At 59.4% G+C, this 21,534-nt stretch overlaps 1 protein-coding gene across 6 annotated transcripts in view; it reads right to left on the reverse strand.

The window, feature by feature from the left end:
* SEMA4D (semaphorin 4D) overlaps window positions 1–21,534 on the reverse strand; it is a 127,633-nt gene that overhangs the window by 69,009 nt on the left and 37,090 nt on the right. For 4 of the 6 annotated variants that reach the window (XM_070049343.1, XM_051847448.2, XM_051847429.2 and 1 more), the window contains exon 2: window positions 19,700–19,772. The gene's annotated coding sequence lies outside the window, so the exon portion shown is untranslated. Of the gene's footprint in view, window positions 1–9,413; window positions 9,472–11,488; window positions 11,663–19,699; window positions 19,773–21,534 lie in introns of those variants that run through there. The other 2 variants (XM_070049340.1, XM_070049337.1) reach the window with 2 other exon arrangements.

The raw sequence follows: 21,534 nt of genomic DNA on the forward strand, positions 1-21,534 counted from the left end.
CGGGACGTCCAGTCCCACCACAGACAGCACTTTCTACGGAAAACCAAGTTCACGGGGTCAGGAATACGGCTTCCTGCTGAGCCAGCTGGGTGAGCACGGGTAATACAGCAGAGAGTGTTTACCTCACACTTAGCCCATCAAATCGCCAGGAAACAGCTCGCACGAGCCAAGAACATCCGTCCACAACGGGGAGAGGGCCTCAGGAGCAAACGCACATCCTCTACAGCTCAGCGCAGCTGCGTGGCCACACCGGGGGCTCGGATGTGGAATCCCCCGAAACCCACGAGCAGGGAGAAGGCACCCGAGTCGGCCGTCAGGGGTGGCAGGTGCACCCCTGGGGCTGGGCAAGGGCTCCAGGTGCTAGGGTAGAGAGACAGACATTAGCCTATATGAGTAAGAGGGGCCTAAGAAAATGGGGAGTTTTTTTTTTTTTTTTAAGGAAAATGGGAATTTTTAAAGAAAAGGAATGTTTGTGCAACGGAACGAGGGAGCGAGCCCTGAACGCAGAGCAGCGAGTGCACCTGCAGGAACTACTCCTGTTCCGTGACCCTGTGGGGGGGGAGTGGGTTCAGCCCTCTCCCCGGGGACAGCTCCGGGCAGTGCCCCCATCCTGCACCATGGGGGCTATGAGGTCCCCTAGCACTGCTGGCAAAGATCTTGAGAGGATTTTTGGGAACTGCACACCCAGAGGACCCCACCCACAATTTCCAGAATAGAGAAGGATGGCAGGAGAAACGGGGACCCATACTCAGGTGCACAGAAACGGACCGGGTGCTTGGTTCTTTTCAGACTCACCTATCAGGTCTATCAGGTCTATTTCTCTCTCTCTCTCTCTCTCTCTCTCTCTCTCTTTGACAGGCAGAGTTAGACAGTGAGAGAGAGAGACAGAGAGAAAGGTCTTCCTTCTGTTGGTTCACTCCCCAAATGGCCACCATGGCACTGCGCCGATCCGAAGCCAGGAGCCAAGTGCTTCTCCTGGTCTCCCATGCGGGTGCAGGGCCCAAGCACTTGGGCCATCCTCCACTGCACTCCCTGGCCACAGCAGAGAGCTGGCCTGGAAGGGGGGCAACCGGGACAGAATCCGGTGCCCTGACCAGGACTAGAACCTGGTATGCCGGCGCCACCAGGTGGAGGATTAGCCTAGTGAGCGCGACGCCGGCCAGGTATATTTCTCGTAATTAAACTTTGCCACCTCACTCACCACTACGCTCTACCTCATGTCTGAATTCTTTCTTGCAGGGAGAGAAGAATCTCCAAGCAGCCCATCTCGGCTGCTCCGCTGGGTGGAGGATGGCACAGTGGCTCCCAGCCAGGGCAGCGGCAGCCCCAAGACTGGGAGAGGCTGAGCTCCTGTGAGCCCAGCACAGAGCGACAGATGGACACCGGCCCTTCTCAGACCACTTTGCAAAGAGGTCCAGGGATATTACATTCCCACCTGTGCCCAGCAGTGCTGCGCCCCGGTGCCCAAGCACCCCCGTGGGGAGGCCACTGAGCGGGCAGGTTCCACTTCCTGGGTACCCCGACAGGAAGCCCCTCCTGCCCACACTGCTCCCTCAGTTCCATGCACACGGCTCTGCAGGCAGGACATCTGTGCGCGCGGCGCATGCCCTGCCCGGGTCTGGGCTCTGGCTGCCTTGCTCCATCTTCAAGGCCAATACATGCATAAGGATTCATCTGAGCTGAAGGTACTGAGATGCAGTATGGAGCTCTGTTCTGTCTGCCTCAAAGCCAGGCAGTCTTTCCCTTTTTAACAGTGACCCGAATTGCCTCGTGGAAAGGGATTCCCCTGTGCCCGACTAGCAAGAGCAGGATGGCACAAGCTGGGTCTGCAAAACGCAGCACCCGTGGTTAAAATGACATCTAAGCCCCTGGGTCGCACTGCTTCTCTGGATTTTCACATCGTGTCCGTGAGGCACCCGTGAACGTAAAAATATTAAAACTCATATGCCTTTTCTCCTGTCAATCTTTCGTCAGCTTAATTTGCCCGCGCCAGTAACAGAATTTCCGAAGGCGGAGGGCAAGTTTTTCCTCTCTCTACTAACAATATAGCATCATCTTACCTCTCATAAAGGAACCTTGCGGGGGCTGCTGCTGTGGCGTAGTGGGTAAAGCTGCCACCTGTAGTGCCGGCTGCTCCACTTCCAGTCCAGCTCTCTGCTGTGGTCTGGGAAAGCAGTAGAAGATGGCCCAAGTGCTTGGACCCCTGCACCCACGTGGGAGACCCGGAAGAAGCTCCTGGCTCCTGGCTTTGGATCAGTGCAGCTCCAGCTGTTGCGGCCAGTTGGGGAATAAAGCAGCCGATGGAATACCCTTCTCCCTCCCTCCCTCCCTCTCTGCCTCTCTCTCTCTCTCTCTCTCTCACTCTTTCTGGGCCCCTCCTTCTCTCTCTGGGTAACTCTTTCAAATAAATCAATAAATCTTTAAAAAAAGGAACCTTGTGATTACATTTAGGGCCCACCTGGGTAATCCAAAACATCCTTCTAATCTCCTTTACTTTAATCCCATCTGCAAAGACTTTCTTATTCAGCGTCCTGTGTCCTGTGTCCCAGGGTGGTGCAGCCACAGAGCCCCCAGGCTCAGCTGGGGCCCTTGAGGGGCCAGGGGCCAGGGAACGCAGCCCAGCATGGGCACAACTCCTTTTTGCCTTCTTTTCTAGAAAAGACCTTGAATTTGTAGGCGCCCTGTCCAATGCTGGGACGTCATTAACACACATTCTTTTAATAGTGGGAAGCCCATCTGAGAGCAGAATGAGTCTGCCAGAGGGCTGGGCTCAGCTCCACTGCTGGCAGTGGGGGAGGGGTGGGACAGGGGAGCTTGGGGTGGGGGCTTGTGTCCCCTGCTGTGCAGCACCCTAGGCACTCGAGGGCAGACACCTGGGCTAGGAAAAGGCAGGAGCCAGGCAGTCAGGCTTAAGGAAGCCTAAACTGCAAGCACTAGGGCTTAGGAAAAATGCAAATGACCTGGAAAACAACAAGGAAACAGGCACATTCCAAGGGAATCTGGACTAGGTGGCTCATTCAGATGCAAATTTTACCCCAATTTGGGGAGGATTAGGGCACCCCCATTCACGGCCCCATTCCCATGTCAATTCTAGAGACCCTGCTCCTGCAAGCCAGCAGCTTGCCCCCGGCCCCCAGGGAGGGCTCCCTCCCCAGTTCTCTGGCTGGACAGGCTGCCCGGCGTGCACCTCCACTGACAGAACCCGGCGACCCAGTGAGGCCACCCGGGGCTGTGTCAGCAAAGCTGGGGCCGGCAGCCGCCCCTGAGGCTTTGTGCAGAGCCAGTCCCACAGGTTCCACCCACGGTGCGGCGCGCCTGGCCAGCAGCAGCGGCCACACCCGCGGTGGCAGGCTCCGTGCCCGCAGCCACCACCCTGTCTTTACAGAGCTGCGGAAGAGCAGAGGCCAATGCAGACGCACACAGTAAAGGAAGCCACCGGCTCCGCCAGCCTTGCAGCTGCGGGGACGGGTCCCCTGGGGACTCAAGTCAACCGTCCGGGGAAAAGAAACCCGGGCAGACTCAGGCCGAGGGGCACCACTGGCTTCTCAGCCTCTGGGATGTCAGCCTGACCAGCTGCCCACAGACAGAGAGAAAGAGAGAGAGACAGCTGGACAGACAGACTCCTCCAGACAGCAGGCATTCCGAAGTGCCAGCCCCTGGGTGGCTGTGGCGTCTGTTGGAGCAGCCACTGCTGGTGAGAAGGCAGGACTCCTCCTGAGCTCACTCGTCCAACCCCAGGGAGCAGGGAGAAACGGGAAAATGAGCCGGCTTCCACACATGGCAGGGAAAACCCAAGCCCGCCCGCCTGCCCGCCCAGGTGGCCTCACCTTTCCCGGGGCTGTGCGCCCGGTCCCGTGCTGGCCCGCAGATCCCTCTGCCGCCCCTGCACGGCTGCACTGCCCATGGGGGCTGCGGGGGCTGTGTTATCAGAGGGGGTGCAGCCAGGCCTGGGTGCAGGGCCCTTGCTGGGGCCACAACAAGGCAGCCTTCAACAGCAGGGACAAGGCCCCATGGTGGCCGTGGCCGCAGGTCGTGGGACAAGCCGGTCCCCATTCTCCTCCCTGTAAATAGCACGCTGTTCCACATGTAGGCCCCATTGTTTTCCTGTGTAGCTAATTCAGGGGCTGTGGGGCAGGGCCCAGCCCGGGGCTGAGGAAGGAGGAGACAGGCCGCCTTGGAGGGGAGGCAGACCCAAGGAGAGGAGCTACTCCGCCTAGCACCCACAGCAAGGCACCAGGCACAGTCAGGGTCAAGCTCCTCATTCCTAAGGACCACGCAGGCCTGGACACGGGGTCTCCCAGCACTCCGGGGTGCAGCTGGAGGATGGAGGCTGCCCTCATCTCCCAGGCTCTCCCTGTGCACGGTCCTAGAGTGTGGGGCTGCAGGGGCAGGCCCGGAGGGGCCCCTTAGGTGGTCAGGGGAGGCCCAGGTAGGTCATGCAGCCCGTGGGGACCAGGGATGGCCCTGGCATCTCCGTGAAGCAGTGGTGGTGAGGGCAGACTTGGAGGTAGTGTGCAGTGTGCTGCTAGCTATGGTGGGCAGTGGCATCTAACCGGAAAGAACCATCGGTAGGCCACAGGGTTGCACACCCGCCCCACCCCGGGGTGGGGGGCACAGAAGAGTAAGCAGGAGGCAGAGACTACAAGGCCTGGGGTCACCCCACAGCAGCATCCCGGGCCCCCAGCCTGGAAGGAAGGACAGCTGTGTCCATCTGACAGGTGCAGCGAAACCACAGGAAAGCTGCCTGGCTCACTGCTCTGGTCTAAAACACAAGTCGGCCGGCGCCGCGGCTCAATAGGCTAATCCTCCACCTAGCAGCGCCGGCACACCGGGTTCTAGTCCTGGTCGGGGCGCCGGATTCTGTCCTGGTTGCCCCTCTTCCAGGCCAGCTCTCTGCTGTGGCCAGGGAGGGCAGTGGAGGATGGCCCAAGTGCTTGGGCCCCGCACCCGCATGGGAGACCAGGAGAAGCACCTGGCTCCTGGCTTCGGATCAGCTCAGTGCACCGGCCGCAGTGCGCTGGCCGCGGCGGCCATTGGAGGGTGAACCAACGGCAAAGGAAGACCTTTCTCTCTGTCTCTCTCTCTCACTCTCACTGTCCACTCTGCCTGTCAAAAAAAAAAAAAAAAAAAAACACAACAACAACAACAAAAAACACACACGAGTTCATGCAACCGGCTGAGCAAACAGCACCCACAGGGCTTCCTGCCTTTCCGATAGGGCAATCTAATCACCAATGGAGCAGAGAGAGGCAGCGGGGATCACCGAGAGCCGAGAAGGAGCTGCCACCAGGGCTCTGCGGAGAATGGCCCGCCCAGGCATCCCGCGACGCCCTCCTCCAGGCCTGACTCCGGGCCCAGGCTTCAGCGTGGAGAAGCAGATGGCGAAGCTGGGGTCCTCGCTGGCGGCTGCCCTGGTCTGGCTCCGGGGCGACACTCAGCGCCCGTGGCCGCCCAGGGCTCCGGGGCGACACTCAGCGCCCGTGGCCGCCCAGGGCTCCGGGGCGACACTCAGCGCCCGTGGCCGCCCAGGTCTCAGGGGCGACACTCAGCGCCCGTGGCCGCCCAGGGCTCAGGGTGGCTGCCGTCACGCAGCCAGGGTCGGCACCAGCGTGATGAGGTTCGTTCACTGTGATGACAGAGCCAGGGCTAGGAAATTAGATAAAGCCCACCGCCCGCAGCAGGAGCTGAGAGCCGGGTCACGAGACCTCAGGTTTCTGCCATCCGGGAGACAAAAGCGGTTCTGGCTTGAAGCTATTTGGAGGCGATAAACCCACGTGTTCCTTACGCCCTCGGACGAGACATGATTGTGATTTATGCAGCCTGAGAACCTTCACAAACTGCTTTACTGTCTCAAGATGTTCTCAGAACAGGGCTTCTCTCCGCATCCTCTTTGAGACCCAGTAGCTGAGCAGAGACCACTGGGGGCCATCAATTGCTACGACCATAATTAGCCCTGAAAGCAATGTTCTTACAGCCACAGTCCTGTTAGGAGAAACTGCCAGTTCAGGAAGAATATCGCTTCTGTGACTAGAGATCCACCCCCCAACACACACACACACACACACACACACACACACACACAGAGAGAGAGAGAGAGAGAGAGAGAGAGAGGAGAGAGAGAGAGAGAGAGGCTTTTCTAATCAGCTAAAAGGAAGCAGAAGGTTTCAAACACCAGCATTTGTCATCTAACGTTCAACTCCATTTCCGCCATCACTGTGGACAGACCCAAAGCCATCCTGGCGACCTGGACCCCCGACCAGGGGTCAGTGAGATGTACGGCAAAATAAGGGAGCAAGGCTCTGTTTTCAAACGTGGGTGTACAGGCACAGCTTCTCTGCTTTCAAGGGTGAGTGAACAAACTGAACAAGTCCCCCCCCCCCACTGCAGAACGAAAACCAGCCAAGCCACACTCCAGCCCCCCAAATCTCAGTATCCACTGTCAGCACAGATTCACTCCAGTTAGCCCAAGAGCTCACCGTGGAATGAGTCCCTGCCAGGGCAGAGCCCCTTGGTCCCCCCTCGTCATAGCTGCAAAGTGCACACACCCACCGCCAGGGTCGGCACCAGCACCGGGGCAGAAGCAGAGCACCTGCCCTCCTCCCACCAGGAACAGCCCACACTGAGCACCACACTGACTTCCCGACAAGCTGCCCAGCCTGCGCCCCTCCCCCTACACCCACCCAGGACAGGCCTGGGGTCCCATCAGTTGGTGTCTCCCCCACCACCCCTGTCCAGGGCCACTCCCTGCTCCCGGCCAGCCAGCAGTGACCACTCTGCCCTCTCCTGGATCTCTCGCCAGCCCAGTGCCCTACTCTGGGCCTCACACAGCCACCCCGGTATCTCCCTACAAAACACAAGGCTGCCCACAACATGCTGTAAACCCATCTACGGCTCCACGCTGCCCTCTGATGAAAACCCCAACTATGTACCCAGAGGTACAGGACCAGCCGCTTCTCCACCCACATCCTATGCACCCGACCCTCGGCTGCTCCCCTGGGCTGGGCCCTCTGTCTTGGCAGTCTTTATATCCCCTTCTTACCCACCCACCCCCAACACAGCCAGGCCCTTCTGGAGAAAAGAATCCTCTGGTTTCCCAGAAAAAAGGAGGTCTCAGTCACCACCCCACCCCGCTCCCCAGCACCTTGCACAAAACCACCCGCAAATTCTCCCTAAGCACCTGCAGCAGACCAGGCGTGTGCTTCGTGATGCAAAACAGAATGGGACTGGACGTACCTGTCAGTCAGCGGGTGAGGGGCCTGGATGCCCGGGGTGTGTGCACATGTGTCCACGCTTGGTCCCCTGTGGGGGTCCACGGGTGCTGAGAGATGGGCAGTGGATGTGGGGTCCTGGTCAGCCCTGAGCTGAGGCCTGAGGGAGGAGGAGCCAGGACTGTCCACAGAGCCTTGCCGCTGGCTTTGCACCTGACCCACAGCCTGCTCAGGGCAACGGGTCCTTCTACAAACGAGCCACACCCCTGGGCTTCCGCAAACCACTTCAAGCTGGCACCACACCCCACGCTGTACACCAATCCTAAATTCTGTCGTCACTATCTTGGTCCAGGCCCTAGCAGTCCTGCCTCCCACAGGGAAGACCTGCATTGACCCAAACCCCCAGACCTTACAAAGTGCGCACCCCCGGCCCCGACCTCCCCCTCCATACACCCAGGCAGCTCAGGGCAGCCGCAGTCACCGCCTGGTGGACAGGCCACTGGGAGTTCTCCCCAGGGATGGCCCTGCAAGAAGGAGCGGCGAGTCCGGTCCTGGGGTGAGCAAGCCCATTGCGTTGTGGGCGAAGCAGGAGGCCAGGGGCTGACAGCAAGGGGCTGCCCTGAGCTCCGGCCACAGAATCCAGATGGGCCCGGCCCCAGTGCTCATGGGCCTGTGGCAGGTGGTGTCCAGATGGCTGTCTCCAGATGCAGCCCTGACCATGAGAAGAACAGGAGATAAGGAGATGGATGCCACAGGGTGGGGGCTTCTCCTGGGCCTTCCGAGTCCTGAGCTGGGGCTCAGACCCACCTGGAGGCCATGAATGTTCAACTCTGGGTCCTCAGCACCCTCCTCTGTCATTTCAGCCAAAATGCTGGGGCAACGGCTTCACTCCCAGCTTTCCATCCCACCTGGGCCCCAGCTAAATGCCTGCTTTATTCTGGCCTCTGACAGGGCTGGAGCAGGGCAGCAGGGGCACCTGCCACACCCACCCTCGCCCAGGGGCCAACCACTGCGAGGGGCACAGATATGCAGAAGTGACAGCAGAGAAACTGCCAGCCCTTCATGGGTCTCGCCACCCCCTCCCCCCGACCAAGCTGTGTTTAACCAGCTCCCTTCTCCCCCACCGCACTGCAAAGCCAGGCTCTGTTATGTAACACGGCCGATGGCATCCAGCCGGCAGGGGTGTGCACCAACGTCAGCACAGAGCTGATGCCACCTCCCTGCCAGCAGCACCCAGCAAGCTGCGACCGCTCCTCCTTCCCTGGCAGGCTGGCCCAGGCCTCATCCTCAGCCCCCACCTGGCCTGGGGTCAAGGGCAGCAGCCAGAGCCACAAGAAAAGCTCAGTGGGGCTGGCAGGCTCCGTGGCTGCCGTGAGGGCAGTGGGGCCTGCCTGCGCCCCCACAGGCCCGCTGGCCCTCCTGCCAGACAAGGAAGGAGCTGCCTGTCCAATGCAAACAGCTCTGCGGGGAGACTGGGCAGGGAGGCGTGCAGAGGGTAGGGCAGAATCTCACAGGAGCCAGAGGTTGGGCGGCAGGGAGGGAGGGAGGGGCAGGTGTGACCGGAAACCACGGCTTGAGAAGAATCCTTCTCCCACACCTGCTGGAGATGTAGACATCAGGGGACAATCCGCAAAGACAAACGAGGGCCCCTTCCACAGCCCCATCCCACAGGAGCTGCTGACACGCATACTGGACACACATGGGGGGCTCACCACCAATGGCTATAGGCCCAGAAACGAGAAGCACCGGCCAGCACCTGCAGGGGCAACTCGGCCCATGACAGGACAGGCCCTTCACCAAGGCCGGAGCCACAGGTGATCCCTGCACAGACCGGGCTCAGTAGCAGGTGGACGCCCCCACAGCCACCCCGCAAGCTGCCCTCCACCCAGGACTCTGCCCCCACTGCCTGCTTGTGCTAAGGCTCTGTGCACCCCCATGGGACCCCACCAAGGACCTCCCTCAGGCTCACTGTGAGACGTCCTGATGCATGACCTCCCCCTGGAACCTGAGCACAGAGCCCAGACCCAGGAAGCCCCCCAGAGAAACGCAGGCCCCTGCTGCACCTGGAGGCACCCTGCAGCTGCGGCCGTGTGGGAGGCTGAATAAAGAACCATACAGAAGTGCAGGCACGCCCCTGGGGCCCAGGCCCCCCCTGCCCCCGCCACCTTCCTGTGGGGCCCAGGTCCCATCCACCCCCTCGCTGACCTCAGAGCAGCTGTGCCACCGTCCGGTTGTTCCTGCGGAGCCGCCAGGTGTCCGGGAGACACTGAGCCAGCCCTGTAAGGCACAGCCTGGACCCACCCGGCCAGGAGCAGGCTGAGCCAGCAGCCACTGCCAGAGGAGGGCCTGCCCGGGCCGGCGATTGGCTGGGCAGCCCTGACCCCGTGGCACCTGGCTGACCCCACCCTGCCCACGCCCACCCTGGAGCCAGAGCTTCCTTGTGCCCCGGGAAGGTGGTCCTGTGTGGAGTGAGCCCTGAGCTCTCTCCAGCTCCACCAGTAGCTCAAGCAGGGCCGGGGCAGAAGGAGGGCCTGACCTCAACACACTCAGAGCTCCGGCAGTGCATCTGGGAACCGCGGGGCACCGGATGCGGGGAGGGAGGGCCCAGGGCCAGGCAGCTGAGGATCAGGCACAGAGACCTGTGACACAGCCCACCCTGAGGTCACACCCACCCCCCTGCACCTGCCTGTGCCCACCTGCAGACCCCACCTTGCACACACTCAGCTTGGGCACCCACGTCACCTGCACACAGACACCCACGCCCAAAGGAGGTCCCCAGTGCTACCTTCTCATCAGATTCATCTGCCACTCAGAGCCTGACAGCCTTGGACACTACAATCTCACTTATTTCACAGTCTCCAGAAATTATCCCAACACAGGGCTCACTGTGTGCGCACACACGCGTGCACACACACACAACCCACAGTACTCGTATCCCCATGGCCTCCTCAGCACAGCTACCAGGCTCCTTCCACCTCCGCCTCTTCTAGGAGCTGGGAGAAACACGCACTGCAGCCCTCCTGGCATCCCCACCCCACTGCATCATTCACCACGCTCAGGGCACAGCCTGGGTCCCTCACCCGTCGTCAGCCCCTTCCCAAGTGGCAGGAACGGGCGACAAGACTAACAGGCTGGTGGGGAGCGACAGAGAGTCCCTGGCTTGCATAAGAACGCAAGAGGCCACAAAGCCGAAGTCCCATTCCTTGCCAAGGCCGGCTCGCTGATGAATCGGTGCCGGCTCGCTGGAGGGAAACAGGACCGGGCGGCCACTTCCCTCGGCCATGTCACTCGGCGCTGGGCAGCGGCATTCTAGACACGCCCCAGCTTAACCCAAACACACAGACATCAAAATGCCAGCCAGCAAGTCAGGAGGCAGCCCTTGTCATCTTCTTAGTCAGTGCTCATCCCTACCAGCCGACAGGGAAGGAATTTCATCTGGTCGGCAACTGACACGTGAATAAAGCAACTGGCAAACAATGGAATCGGGAATAAATGTTTTGCAAAGCAGAGACAGGGGGCGTGTGCTGCACTCAGCAGTGAGGCTGAGTAAGATGCCCGCATCTGATATCAGAGAGCCTCGGTTTGATTCTGGATTCCAAATTCCAGCTTCCTCCCAGCACACACCCTGGCAGGCAGCAGGTGACGGCTCAAGTAGCGTGGTCCCTGCCACCCATGTGGGAGACCTGAACTGACTTCCTGGATGCTGGTCAGCTGAAGAGCAAACCATTTTACAGGGGGCTTTCTCTATCTGCCTCGCAAATAAATACATGAAGAAGCTGAAGTGGGGCCAGTGCTGCGGCATAGCAGGTAAAGTCCCCCACCCGCAGTGCCGGCATCCCATGCGGGCGCCAGTTGGAGTTCCAGCTGCTTCACTTCCCAATCCAGCTCTCTGCTGTGGCCCGGGAGTGCAGTGGAGGATGGCCCAAGTCCTTGGTCCCTGCACCTGCATGGGAGACCCGAAATAGCTCCTGGCTCCTGACTTCAGATCAGCTGAGCTCTGGCCATTGTGGCCAATTGGAGGAGTGAACCAGTGGATGGGAGACCTTTCTCTCTCTCCTTCTCTCTGTGTAACTCTGACTTTCAAATAAATAAATAAATCTTTAAAAAAAAAAGCTGAAGCAAGTCAGAGGCTCAATGCCTCTAACACATATCTCTAACAGCCCCCACAGGTTGGCAGGAGGGCAGTGAACACCTGGACAGAAGCAGGGTGGCAGAACACAGCAGGTGTGCATGGGAGCACCCGAGCACTGGGCAACCCTGAGAGGAGACGCCGAACTCACCCAGCTCCAGGAAGAGGCCAGCAAACCAGCAGAGCTGTCACGAGGCCCCCGCACACCCAGCCACCAGAAAGACACCTGCCGCCACTGCCGAGGGAGGGAGCTGGCAGTGAGGGCCCCGCGTGCTTAGGCGAAGGAGCCGCTGTCCGATCTTCCTGGCAAAGCATCCGGCAAGATCTAGTAAGACAGAGAGACACACACACCCTGGCACCCAGCGGTGCCACGTGCAAAGTCCAAGCCACTGAGTGACAGCCCCACGCCTGTGGCCGGGCTATTTACGGGAGCACTGTTTATACTGCGGGCATTGTTTTCCTGAGGCAGCACTCCCCAACGACTTCAGACCCGGGCTTTAAAACAACAGGAAGCTGTGCCCTGGCAGCTCCGGAGGCAGAAGTCTGAAACCAAGGTGTCAGCAGGACGGCACTCCCTCTGAGGAATCCCTTTCTGGCCTCCTCCCGCAGCTGCTCGGTCTCGGCTGAGTCAGGGACCCCGGGGAAACACAGCCAACAAGATGCACATGCGCGCACACACACACACAGACATTTATTACAAGGAACTGGGTCACACAATTACAGAGGCTGAAGAGCCCCCAGATCTGTCTGCAAGAGGGAGACCAGGGGGCCCGAGGTTCAGGTCACAGGGTATCAGGCAGGAGAAATACCCTCTTTCTCGGAACATAGGTCTTGCTGTTCTTTCTGCCCAAGCCTTCGATGGACGGGACTGTGCAGTGCCACCTGCTGCGCTCAAGCCATTGATTTCAAAGCTCCTCTCCAGCCAGCACTGTGGTGCAGAGGGCTACGCCACTGCTTGCTTGCAACGCCGGCATTTCCTATTGGAGCACCAGTTCAAGTCCCCGATGCTCTGCTTGCCCTCTAGCTCCCTGCTCAAGCGCCTGGGGAGGATGGGGAGGACGGCCCAAGTGCTTGGACCCCTGCCACCTACATGGGCGACCCTGGCTCCTTGATCTTCTGCCTGGCCCAGCACCCAGCTATTGCAGCTATTTGGGGAGTGAGCCCGGGGATGGAAGACCTCTCTCTCTGCTCTTCTTTGGTGCTCTTTCAAATAAATAAATACATCTTTTAAAAAAAACAATCATTTTTAAAAGCACATTAATCCCATCCAGAAACAGCCTCACAGATACTCTCAGAATGGTCAGCCACACATCTGAGAGCCTCGTGGCCAGCCAAGCTAACACATCACCGTCACCACCACGCCCACCCCTGCAATGTCCACGCCATCTCCACCCGGCCTCCTCCTCGTGTCCATGTCCCCTCTCCCTCTGCCTCCCCCTAAAAGGACACCGGTGACTGCCCTCTGCCTCCCCCTAAAAGGACACCGGTGACTGAACGCAGTGCCCACCAGAGAATCCCAAACCACCCCCCACCTCAGATCCTCCTCTGGGGCACACCTGCCAACGCCTTATTTCCACAGAAGGCCACATGTACAGGTCCCAGGGGCAGAAACTACAACAGGGGACAAGGCCAAAAACCCTGGGACTCTGGCTCTGAAAGGGCCTGGTCCAAGACTGTGAGTCTGCCCAGCCCAGAAAAGGCAGCAGAACACAACAGGGCTCCCCTGCACCTGCAGCAGGGGACCGGGCAAGGCTGCTCCTACAGCTCTCGGGCTCTGAGCTCCCCGCAGAGGCAGGAGGCAGGAGCCCTCCGAGACCTGGGCTGGCCACCTCTTGCACAACGAAAAAGCAAATGCCCAACAACAGATGCCCGGGTGAAGAAACCGTGGCCTGTCCACACCGCGGCATACCACTCTGCCACACAGGGGGTGAAATGCGGTCTTTCACAAGAGCACGGAGGACACTGGAGGACAGGCAGGCTAAGTGACATAAGCCAGGCACAGAAAGACTAAGACTGCAATGATCGCCCTCATCCGCGGGAGAGAGAAAAGTTCATCTTCCAGGAATCCAGAGGAGAACCGTGGCTACCAGACGCGGGAGAGGGGAGAAGGCAAGGAGGTACAGCATCCCAAGGTTCCAGACAGGAGGACCACATTGCGCTCTGCAGGGTTACCCTGGTCAACCGTATCATATCGGGTGCTTCAGAGTAGCTCCAAGAGAGGATTCTGAATGTTCTCCCCGCCCCCCCCCCCCCCGACAGGCAGAGTGGACAGTGAGAGAGAGAGACAGAGAGAAAGGTCTTCCTTTGCCGTTGGTTCACCCTCCAATGGCCACTGCGGCCCGCGCACTGCAGCCGGCGCACCGCGCTGATCCGAAGCCAGGAGCCAGGTGCTTCTCCTGGTCTCCCATGTGGGTGTAGGGCCCAAGCACTTGGGCCATCCTCCACTGCACTCCCGGGCCACAGCAGAGAGCTGGACCGGAAGAGGTGCAACCGGGACAGAATCTGGTGCCCTGACCAGGACTAGAACCGGGTGTGCCGGCGCCGCAAGGCAGAGGATTAGCCTGTTGAGCCGCGGCGCCGGCCTGAATGTTCTTACCACAAAGAAATGACGTGTGCACGAGCCAATGGCCCTGATTTGATCATTGCACGTTGCACACATGTGCCAAAACATTTCACTGTGCCTCATAATAAACATGGACAATTACAAAATAACAAACACGTTGCTTTAAAATACAACAAGGCAGTGGCAGGAGCAGCCTATGGGGAGGCTGGCCCTTGTGTGGGGGGGGGGGGCACCTGCCTCTGGTCCCTGACCCCCACGCCATGGGTGGGCTTGGGTGGGCTCTGTGCCTGTGCTCCCCTCTCTCTGCATCCAGCTCAGAGAACTCATAGGCTTGGCTGGGGGGTACCCTCGTGGGAGCAGCACTGCGCCCCACAGGATCACAGCAGATGGCACAAGATTCTCGTGTCCCCATACGGCTTCTCTTCTCGTGTCTGACTCCCCATCTGTCTGTCTCACCTGCCGCCTCCCAGACCACACCTGTCCCCGCAACTGTGACGGAGGCTGGCGCAGGGCAGGGGAAGCTACAAACATGCCTCCGCTCAGGGACCCAGACCTTGTCTCCCCATGCCCCACCTGCTATCCCCAGCAACTCCCTCCCCAGTAAGCACCATGGGCTTCATGCATCCCCGGACCACGCTGCCCCCCCAAAGCCTCCTAGACGGCTCAGCCTAGTGCAGCCTCCGGCTCTCCACCTGCCCAGGCCACAGCTTCAGAGCACCCTCGGGCCACCTGCTAGGAACCCCGCCCCCCCAGCCTGCAGCAATGACCTCTGCTCCACCACCCCAAAAGCCCAGTGGCCATACCCACCTCTACTGAGACAAGGAGGCTCACACGCCCGCCCACCATCACCTCGCCACCTCCACACCCGGCACCCCCTGCTTTGACTGATGCTCCCCAGTGTCCAGGGGTCTCCGTCCCCTCCTTCCTGTCTCAGTATCCCCAAGTGCTGACAAGCTGCCGAACCACACAGCTCCTCTTGCACACACCCTCCCTGCCTCTGCCTCGGCTCCCGACCCCCTCACAACATTCCCAGAACACCTAAGTCAAACACCCACCTCTCTCAGGGCCTTTGCACCTGCTGCTCCCCACACTGGCACAACCAAGCATCCCTTCTCTGTGAAACATACCAGTTACTCCTCTAGAACTACACCTGTCCCCTTGTCTCTTACTCCTGCCTTGGTACTGGTCACCATCCGACTCTCACATCTGACCCGCAGGTCCCATTCTAGGCCTCAGATTCCCCTGCCAAGGCCCTAATGCCCCCGTGTAAGGGGGCGCAGAGGACTGTTCCTCCCAGCATCATATGGTAGTAACAGGCAGGTGGGGCTTGCCTACCTGGGCCAGCCAGGCCACCTGACACCAGGACCCGAGGAGCGGTGACCTGCGCAGCTCATACCGTAGCGGGCAGATGCAGGACCACGAGGTCCCCGCACTTGGATGGAAACGTGCCAGACACTCCCAGAGAGCCCCGGCATGAAAGGCTCATTTCACAGTCTCCACTCGTGTGGATGACAGCATCACCACATGTCCACTCTCTGCAAAGACAAACGGGCTCTTTGTGGGATATAAATAGTCCAGCCAGATGCGGGTCTTTTCCCAGGACCCTGGCCGTGCGCCCCACAGCTGCACACGCAGCGGCCCCTATGTCAAGACCCCGAGGGCTTACGGGGGCAAGTGCAGGGCAGTGGTGGGGGAGGGGGTGCTTGGCGGCTCCCCCTCCCCCAGACTGTGGCTCAAGTTCAGCTGGGGTTCTTCATAAACGCTCATAAACACACAAGCCAGGCACAAGCACAGTGTTCAGATGTGGCTGGGGCAGGGAAAATCCGCCACGCCCAGTGACCTTCCTCACCCCCACGGCACAGGGGTAAGCAGGACTGGGGGCCCCCACCCCAATTCTCCGATATGGCCCGGCAGGCTGCTGTCATTAACAGCCAAGGCGGCCCCCTCCACTCTGGCCTGCCTGGGAGGAGAAGTGAGTGTAGCCCACGCAGCCCAACACACACCAGCAGGACAGCCCTGTCACCTAGATGCCCCCAGTCACCTTAGGAGAGCAAACACCAACAGGCGAAGTTCGTCTCGGCCATGGATGCTGTTTCGCCCAACACACACCCGGATGTCACCAACACACAAGCTGCACACGAGGTCTCTGCCTTGGCTGTGGGTTTGATGCTTGAGGGCCATCTCAGCTCTCAGCTCTGGCTGGCCACACTCCAGCGCCCTGTCCTGGGTGGTGTCTGGCTCTCACGCTGGCCAGTGCATGTCTAAAGCTCAGACAAGGGCCTGGCACTGTGGGGCGGCGGGTTAAGCAGCCACCTGTGATGCCGGCAGCCCAGAGGAGCGCCATTCCAAGGCCTGAGTGCTCCACATGTGACCCAGCTCCTTGCTAGCATGCCTGGGAAAGCACTGGAAGACGGCCCGATTGCTTGGGCTCCTGCACCCACGTGGGAGACCTGGATGGAGTTCCTGACTCCTGGCTTCAGCCAGGCCACCGAGAGCATTTGGGGAGTGAACCAGAGGATGGGTGATCGCTCGCTCTCTCCCTCTAACTCTACTTTTCAGATAGATATATAGATAGATTTCAAAAACCAGAGCATAGATGTGCAAAATTACCACCATGCAGCTGCTGATGGGAGGAGCTGAGTACATCCACACACAGGAGATACGGAAGCTTCCGTCACCATAAATGGACCCTTGGCCGGTTGCCCAGGGTGTGTTCCGGCTCAGAGCCAGCCCACATCTGTGCATGCAGCGTCTGGACGCATCCTGTGCTGCTAAGGCCACGGCAGGACACACCGTGTTTCAGGTGCCCCACACCTGACCTACACATCTTGTCTCTACCGCACACCTCCAAGCGCAGGCCGGCCCAACACCACATGCGGCTGGCTGGCTGCCGCATTTCCCACACTAAGGAGCCCAGGAGCTTTCGGTCCCGCCAAGCCAGTCGATGGAGATGAAAAGCTCAACGCATTCATCATGAATCAGATCAGCACCCACAGGCCCCGGATGCCCACTGTGGGTGGGGGCGGGGCCCCAGAGCTGCAATCAGAGCACAGCACAGACATCCTTCAAGGGCCGGGGCCATCTGAACCACACAGCAGTCACCACCCCCACTCCCACCCCTCTTCAGTGTCTTCCAATTAAAGCTACAATCTGCCCACTCTCGCCCTGAGTCAGGTCAGCCACCTGCTGGAAGTACAGCCAGCCCCACCCACCCCCAGCAGGCCCACCCCTCTGTGGGGGAGGCAGTCCCGCCCCCAGGACAAGGCACAGGCATACTCAGGGCAGCTGGGCAGCAGACACCGTGGCTGTTAAGACCACAGGAGTCTTTTAAACTAGCACAGGAACAAGAAAGAAGAGAAAAACCCAGAACCTAGAACCCAGGCAGTTTCAAAACAGCACCACCGCCCAGATGGTCCGCTTCCCACACTCTGCTCCTGCCCACAAGCACATGCAGGTTTAAAGCACTTGGGTTCCGGAAAACAAAGGGCAGGCGAGACAGCACTACAGCCTGCGCACCTTGGCTCCTCCAGGCTGGTGTCCAAGCAGCCCCTGTGCGCTCTGTGGCCTGTCCTGTTAGACGCTTCCTGCAAAGTCACTGACAGGTCCCAGGGGCTGGGTTCCCAACATGGCCCAGCAGGTCCGCAGGGGCACCCCAGCATGCCCAGCCCAGTCTGGCAGCCAGGCATCCCGGGACCGTAGGCTCCCTGCCGTCACCAAGCAGACCCCTGGTCCCTACATGTACCTCCCTGCAGAGGTCGCCCTCAGCGGGCAGCCCACAGACAGGACCCCAGGGGTGCAGGGAAGGACAAGCCTGCTTTGTCCCTGAGCAAGGACCTGTAGCCGTGCGGACCCGGTCACACTAGAAATGGTTCCTTCAAAGAGTGGATTTTCTCTCCTTTCCAGCACACCCTCAGGAATGCGAGGGGACTTCTAAAAGTTTAAGAAAAAACATGCTTTGTGGAAAAAAAACCCACATGCATCTCCAAACTCTACTATAACAAAATAAACTTATCCTTGAATTCCATATGCCATGAGCCTTTTGAAGGATGCCCTCATGTGTGACTTAGTTTTCCTATTTCCGTTTTTGTTTAAGATTTATTTTTCATTTGAGAGGCTGAGTTACAGAGAGAGAGGGAGACACAGAGAGAGAGAGAGAGAGGTCTTCCATCTGCTGGTTCACTCCCCAGATGGCTGCAATGGCCGGAGCTGAGCTGATCTGAATCCAGGAGCCAGGAGCTTCTTCCAGGTCTCCCACGTGGGTGCAGGGGCCCAAGCACTTGGGCCATCTTCCACTGCTTTCCCAGGCCATGGCAGAGAGCTGGGTCAGAAGAGGAGCAGCCAGGACTCAAACCAGTGCCGATATGGGATGCCAGCACCACAGGCTGAGCTTAGCCCACGATGCCACAGCGCCAGCCCCTTCCTATTTCCTTTAAAGTGGCTTTTTTTGTTGTTTCTTTTTTCTTTTTTTTTTTTTTTTTTTTTGACAGGCAGAATGGACAGTGAGAGAGAGAGACAGAGAGAAAGGTCTTCTTTTGCCGTTGGTTCACCCCCCAATGGCCACTGCGGCCAGCGCACCGCACTGATCCGAAGCCAGGAGCCAGGTGCTTTTCCTGGTCTCCCATGTGGGTGCAGGGCCCAAGCACTTGGGCCATCCTCCACTGCACTCCCGGGCCACAGCAGAGAGCTGGCCTGGAAGAGGGGCAACCGGGACTAGAACCCGGTGTGCCGGCACCGCAAGGCGGAGGATTAGCCTAGTGAGCCGTGGCGCCAGCCTTAAGTGGCCTTTTTTAAAGCAGACTCTATTTTTGTTTCCTGAGGCCCAAAGAATACACTGGAAGGTGTCCAGGGAGGCCTGTGACCATGGACAGTACCTAACCCCATAGACACCATGCTGTGCCCTCTCTATCCACACCATGACAAAGTCTCAGCCCCGAATTAGGCAGCGTTCAAGCGGAGTAACAGCTGATAGCGGAACAATTACAACAGCCGACTATGATCTGAGTTAGGTGACTGTGGTCTCTCCCAACATCTCACCGTGCTGTCCTGAGCCTTCCTGCGAGCAAGACTATGGAAATGAATGGAAGGGAGCACACCCACGTGGGGCACTTTGAAAAGTTTGCAGAAACTGGAATTAAGAAAAGCTTGTGGGCCAGGCGTTTGGCACAGGGGTTAAGACACCTGACACCAATATGCCGGCGTCCTCTATCGGAGTACCTGGGTCCAGTTTCCAGCTTGGCTCCTGACTCCGGCTTCCCACTTCTGTGCACCCTGGGAGGAAGAGTCAGACAGAAAGAGAGGTCTTCCATCCGCTGGCCCAGTGCCCCCAGCCTGCAGGACTGTCATAACACCCTTTCATGCCCAGACCAGGCCATGTGCCACAGCGCCCGAACCAGCACGAAAGCCCTAACAGTGTCCTCTACCTTGCAAACTCCAGGGGGCAGAAGTGAGCACAAGGCCATCAGCTCCCCAGGATCCCCAGGGTTGGTGAGAGTTGACCTTTCAAACTCCTGAGCACGTGGGTCTCGGGGTGACCCCAGGAGGCCCAGGCAGCAGCAGAGCCCCGAAGACACTTCATCAGCCTTGGCATCACGTGGCTCTCAGCCCTCCACTGCTCGCACCCCATGCAGTCACTGGTGCCCTGAGCAGCCACATCCCCCTACACTCTGTGGCAACCTGGGGCAGAGCCTCCTTCCCTTCTTCAGCCAGGGCAGGATAACAAGTGAGCACGATGCCCAGGACGAGACCTCCCAAAGGTCCATTCCAGAAAGAACCACCACTCCCGGGCGGTTTCATCCTTACCTAACGGCAGGAGTCCTCAGACATCTCAGCAGCCAGGATGTGGCTTCTTCCTGCTGCAGGGTGTCGGCAGAGTCTGAAACGATTAGAACGGGGGCATCTGAGCGGGCTGAACGCCGAGCTAGAATCCCTTATGAGGCACGGGCAGGCAAGTCCCACCTGCACCGTGCTAAAAAAATGCATCGTCCCGCAGAACGGCCAGTCATGGTGCAGCTCACCTGCCGGGTGAGACCGGAAGAGGCATCATGGCGAAAAGACATTCGTTAGCAAGATCGCAGAGGGAGGGCACCACCCACGTCTTTCCTGACTGATGGTTCTCCATTCTCCCAGTCCTGCACCTCTGCTGCCAGCACAGCAAAGAGGGTCCCCTCATCCAGCATCCAAACACGGCACGTGAGCTCAAGTCACTCTGGGAAGGAGACAGGGCAGGTGGGCAGGGGCCTGACCAGGCATGGGGTGACCCATGATCAAGTCACAAGGAAGATGCCACCTGAGCACAGATCTTCCACTCAGCCCAGACTGGGAACCACACAGGAAGAGAAGGCTGGTGCTGGCACTCAGCATTTCAACAATTTCTCAGCGGAAAGAGGAACTGCACACTTTAAAATCTGAAGAAAAGGCAGAGGCAAATAAAACAGAGGGAACCGGGGCTGCTGTTGTGGCACAGCAGATTAAGATGCCACCCATGACACCAGCATCCCATATGGGAGTGCCGGTTCAAGTCCTGGCTGCTCCATTTCCAATCCAGCTTCCTGCTAACGCACCTGAGAAAGCAGTAGAAAATGGCCCAAGAGCTTGGGCCCCTGTGCCGATGTGGGAGACGCTGGTGCTGCCGGCTGGGGAGCCGCACGCCAGGAGCTGCTGTTCCAGTGAACAGTGTGTGGTCACCGTGGCCGTGCTAGGGAGCCGGGAAATCACAGAGCCTGCAGACGCCTGTGCTCTGTGGTAAGCCCCACCCAAAGGCCCCCAGAGGATAAGTGAAGGAGGTCATTTCAGGGACTGAGACACACTCTGCTGGAAGCCAACACATCACCAGTGTGGGACAGGATAAAGGACAAGGACGTCCTCACACTCCTGACCCCTGGGGGTCCTACCCTATGGACTGAACAACCCCGCTGCACCTGCATGACTGCCCCAGCACCTCACTTCCCAGGCCCCTCAGGCCCCGGAGTCAGCAGCAGCTTCTCCCAGGAACAGGCTGGCCACCGAACCTCGTCTCGCACCTGCCTCCTCCCAGTCTGCTCTATATCCCCCTCCAAAGAACTCCTGTGCCCAAGCCTCAGGCTGCTGTGAAGTTATAATCAGGACTCCCCCCTTTGCAACAGACCTCTCGAGGGGTTAGGTTAAGATGCTACCTGCAGCCGGCGCCGCGGCTCACTAGGCTAATCCTCCGCCTTGCGGCACCGGCACACCGGGTTCTAGTCCCGGTCGGGGTGCCGGATTCTGTCCCGGTTGCCCCTCTTCCAGGCCAGCCCTCTGCTGTGGCCAGGGAGTGCAGTGGACGATGGCCCAGGTGCTTGGGCCCTGCACGCCATGGGAGACCAGGAGAAGCACCTGGCTCCTGCCTTTGGATCAGCGCGGTGCGCCGGCCGCAGCGCACCGGCCGTGGCAGCCATTGGAGGGTGAACCAACAGCAAAGGAAGACGTTTCTCTCTGTCTCTCTCTCTCACTGTCCACTCTGCCTGTCAAAAAAAAAAAAAAAAAAAAAAAAAATCTGGGCAGGCACTGCGGCTCACTAGGCTAATCCTCCGCCTGCGGCACCGGCACACCAGGTTCTAGTCCCGGTCGGGGCGCCGGATTCTGTCCCGGTTGCCCCTCTTCCAGGCCAGCTCTCTGCT

Source organism: Oryctolagus cuniculus, chromosome 1 (assembly GCF_964237555.1).
Source record: "Oryctolagus cuniculus chromosome 1, mOryCun1.1, whole genome shotgun sequence".
NCBI lineage: Eukaryota > Metazoa > Chordata > Mammalia > Lagomorpha > Leporidae > Oryctolagus > Oryctolagus cuniculus.